Source organism: Coenobita brevimanus, chromosome 5 (genome assembly GCF_032717465.1).
Source record: "Coenobita brevimanus isolate Jiangsu-jjx chromosome 5, ASM3271746v2, whole genome shotgun sequence".
In the NCBI taxonomy this organism is placed as follows: domain Eukaryota; kingdom Metazoa; phylum Arthropoda; class Malacostraca; order Decapoda; family Coenobitidae; genus Coenobita; species Coenobita brevimanus.
Window position 1 is genome coordinate 42107568 of NC_136958.1, and position 4681 is coordinate 42112248.

Sequence of the window (4681 nt, forward strand, 5' to 3'; positions counted from 1 at the left end):
TGTTCTAGTATTAATCTTCTGCTAGAACTCAACATTTAGGATGGAGAGAGGGCAATTTTAGGTCAAATTAAAGTGAAAAGAGTATGGTTTGTGGGACGGGCTGCAGAGGCTTCCAGACGGTGAAGGGATGGGTTGCTCTCTGTATTTGCATAATTCCTCCCACTTTACATAAGTTACTGCCGGCGTGGATTCTTTCAACGCTCGTATTAATTCTGTAGTGATGCTGCGAGTCCTTCCTGGCTCTGGGGGATGAATAGCAAATACAGAGGCACCATCAACCCCTTTAGAGAGATGACATTCCCTTTAGAGAGATGACATTCCCTTTAGAGAGACGACATTCCCTTTAGAACGATGATGTGGTTCTGGTAAGTGGCGCCTTCTCGTGGTGGCACCAATATAACCACGAGGGTCAACTGCCTGGTTTCAGATGATCCTGAGGCCACAACATCATCATCATCAACAACAACAACAACAACAACAACAAAAACATCAATAATAATAATCTATCTATCTATCTATTGCCAGACGCCTCAATCCCGTTCGGGGTGGCCACAAACAAATCGCCTCCAAGTCGCCCTGTCCCCCGCCATTTCACTCCCCTGCTCCCAACTCACACACCCCTCTCTCATATACCTCTCCACCCCATCTCTCCATCTCATCCTCGGCCTCCCCCTCCCTCTTTCCTCCTCCACCTCACTCACATACACTCTCTTCGTCAGTCTTTCACCCTCCATCCTCTCCACATGGCCAATAATAATAATAATAATAATAATAGTAATAATAATAATAATAATAATAATAATAATAATAATAATAATAACAATAATAATAATAATAATAATAATAACAGTAGCAGAAACAATAACAAATACGATGATGCCTTATATATCGAACTCATACTGACAAGAATTTTTACCATGTTCATAACCACTTCACACCGATGACGAAATTTCATTGTATTATTGCTGACTTCAGGTGATTTTATGCAAGTTAGGACAGGCTGTTTCAGCAACAGGGGTTAGAGCTTGCCTTCATTAATCTCTTGGCTGATTGGGGCCCTTCTGAAACTGAATAAAATCGACTGGTGGAAGCAATAATGAAAAGCTAAGAATATCATTGGATTAAAAATACTAATTATAATGTGACTGTTCCACACTGAGGCGAATTGTCCAAATGGGGGTCCAAGTAGGGCAGAAACTGTTGCATCTCAAGAAACACTATACTCGGTTTGTTTTCACCTGACGGGACTGGGCTACTTCCACTGCTTGAATACGGTGTCACGGTAGCATGATATTCGATGGTCCTTGGTAATGGGTTAAGAATGAGTCTCCTTGGTTACATGTCAAATCGACCCTGAAAAGTAGCTAAACCGAGCTGATAGGGGGTTAGGGATATTTGCCAGGCTAGAGCAAACGCACTATAGTTCCACAAGTTCATTAGCTCGTAATTAACTTTGTATACACGGGTGGTCCATGCATTTATGGTAGTGTGGGAAGAAAACTAATATAAAGGCACGATGGGAAGTACTTTATGTGGCTTTGGGGATGTCCTAACACCTCATTTTTTGCGATTTATTCTACATATTCCAATTCATCACCTTCGCATATGCTATTGATGCAGCAAATAATATCAACATCAAAACTACGTAGCTATACAGTTCAGGAGAATGTTAAGGCATAATAAGCAAAATATAGAGAAGGAAAAGTTGTTACAAAGCTTCCTATGCCACCTGAAAACACGCAAATTGAATGCCTGTTGGTCTGGTTTCATTCATGCATCTCAAAACTGGCTAGGAAAAAAAGAAGATAATTTACAGCGTCCTCTTCCTTATCCGGCTGATGTTCTTATTTTTACCAGTATGGTGACTCACGCGGCTCATGCTGATGCTGTTGCTCTCTCTGTCTGTTTCTCTGCCTCTTTCGTTCTGTTTCCATCTACCCGCCTACCTGCCTACCAACCGACCTACCTACCTACCTTTGACTCTGACTCTGATTCTGCCTCTGACTCTCTCTCTCTCTCTTCCATCACCCTCCCTGTCTCCCTTGTTTGATACTTTTCCCTAACCTAACCAAGCACCCAGTTCCTAGATTCAGCCCAGTACCTCTCGAAAGTGCAGCTTATCCTATTAAAAAAGAAAAAAAGAAAAAAAGAAATAGTTCAGGATAGGCTAATATTGTTAACGTAGCAGGTCAAAGGTGAGAATAAAGATGATTGAATCCGAGGTGGTACTGGATGTGTGTGTGTGTGTGTGTGTGTATGTTCCTCCCTCCCTCTCACACGACTCCCTTCCCTACCGTAACCACGCAGCCTTTTCCTGGACTCAGTTCCGCCCAAGATTCCAGCTCACTTCAGTTCACGGTAATACTGTTGACATAATGGGTTAAGCTGAGAGACGTATTCTAAAAGGAGTTGGAGATTTCTTAACACCTCTTCCTCAGCGATTTATTCTGAACATAATAAGCGGCTGGGAGTTTATGAGAGCCCCTGACTGGAGAAGGAGCTAAGGAAGGCCATATCTAACCACGCTAGTTAGAAAAAGTCTCCCCTGAGCTGAATGAAATCGTCTGGGGTTAAAGTTAGAAAAGATGTCACCTGAATCAGTGACTCCAGACGATTTTGTTAACTAAGAGAAACCCATTTGTAGTGAGAAGGTTAGAAATAGGCCCCATTAATCCATTTACTGGCTGATTTTCTCCTTCACCTGAGTAAAATCGTGTGGAAGTAGTTGGGATAAGCTAGAAAAATCGCCATCGGATTCGGAGGGTCAAGCCGGCGCAATACATTCTCATTTCTCTCTCTCTCTCTCTCTCTCTCTCTCAGGCGAGCGACGGCAGCCTCACACACACACGCACGCACATACACACACATTCCCTCATAAAAACTCACCGGCCCGCCACATGCAACCCAGTAGTGCACCAGACGTCGTGCGGTGAGGGTGTGCGGTGGTGCTCTCCCGGTTGTGTCACAGAGCCGTTCATCGAGTGCTGTGAGAGGCGGGATCGACTAGGATGATTTGAAGTGGGATATATTTGTGACTCTAGCCTCGTGTCGTTTGCTTTCTACAGGACTTCGGGACCTTGGTAGCCCAGGAGGTGTTCAAGAAGCCAGTCGTCTGCTCTACGTTGCGGTAAGTCTTGGGATTCACAGGGAAACCTCTCGCACAGATCTGCGGTTCGGCCAGTGCTTGTGTGGCGCGGATGTGGTGTAGAATGAGGACGAATACACAAGAACATACCTCTGCCGTCTATGTTGTTATTTCTCTTTATATTCCGTTTCTCTGTTAGCCTACACGAACGTCTCTATCGTCTATATTTTTCTCTTTCGATCATCTACATTAAGTGCTTCTGTCTCTGGCGTCTGTAATCTCTATATTCCTCTATCACTTGCATTCTGTTTCTCAGTAGCATCAGTATTTTTTGTAATCCTATCTCTTTTATCTATGTTCATTGTCTCTCTCCTGTATCTTGTGTCCCCCCTATCGTGTTATTCTATCATTTGTGTCTCTCTCATCGCTAATCTGTGTATCCTTTCATCCCTAGTCACTGCCTCTCTCTACCATATTTTGTCTGTTATCATTTATCATCTCGTGTCCAATTATCATCCCTCACCTATGTACCCCTGTATCATCTGTATTCTGTTTATTCCTCTGTCTCTATTCTTATAACCCCTCAATTGTCTACGATAACCCTGTCCCACCAGCATCTGTATTTTGTGCATGTTATCGTTGTTATCAGTATCTCCAGTTATCACATCGAGCTTTTTCATCTCTTTGTCAGCTGTATGTTATTTATTTTCTTAACATCCGTATGCTGTATTTTTCTGTCATCTATACCGTCTTTATCTCGTAATCTGACTCGTCCATATATCAGACAGGGTTGATTAGTACTGGAATTAGTCATTACGATAAAACAAGCAAACACCTCAGCTATACAACGAAGGACTATTATTATTAGTATTATTATTGTTTCACAGTGTCGCAAGTCATCAACACTCTCAGGCACTTATAACTCACTCTTAGCTGAATAAAACCGTCTCTCGATACCTGGGATAAAATATTAAGAGTTGTTTCGACCGTAAGGGGATTAATGGTAGCAATATTTATAATCCCAGTCCCGTATGACTCACTCTCAGCTAAATAAAATTTTGCAGTATTGGGAAAAATACGAGAGTTGTCGGGATGATAAGATGGGAAATGGCAACAGTATTATCACTCATTCTCCTACAATTCGTTCTTATTAGCTGTCTCAGGGGTCAATGATTTATCCTTAGCTGAAATAATAGGGTTTCTCTGACCGTGAAAAAGTTAGGGTAAAAACACACACACACACACACACACACACCGCTCGCTGGTGCAGTGGTAACGTTCTCGCTTGCCATCTGGTAGAAGGGAGTTCGCGCCTCGCTCAGGTTGTGAAAAGTTTCATTGACGAAGTGGGTGGTCACTGTCCCCCTTGAGCAAGGGGACGGGTGTGTGCGTGTGTGAAGGTCACAGCCTTGCCCTTAGATCGGACTATATGAGCTCTCAGCTCTCTTCCGGGAGGGTAAAAGCTGACGATCACGATCATCAAGTGATCCTGACCGACCCGGTGAATTACACACACACACACACCGATATGCTGTATAGTATAAAGGTAAACAAGGCATGAAACTCTCTGGCCACATAGCTAGTTTTCGGAAATTC

At 43.1% G+C, this 4681-nt stretch overlaps 1 protein-coding gene across 1 annotated transcript in view; it reads left to right on the plus strand.

Annotated features, from left to right (window-relative positions):
* The first annotated feature begins 3017 nt into the window (after positions 1-3017).
* LOC145398994 (uncharacterized) overlaps positions 3018-4681 on the plus strand; it is a 32915-nt gene continuing 31251 nt past the window's right edge. Inside the window, exon 1 of the mRNA XM_080271726.1 lies at positions 3018-3127. The gene's annotated coding sequence lies outside the window, so the exon portion shown is untranslated. The remainder of the gene's footprint in view (positions 3128-4681) is intronic.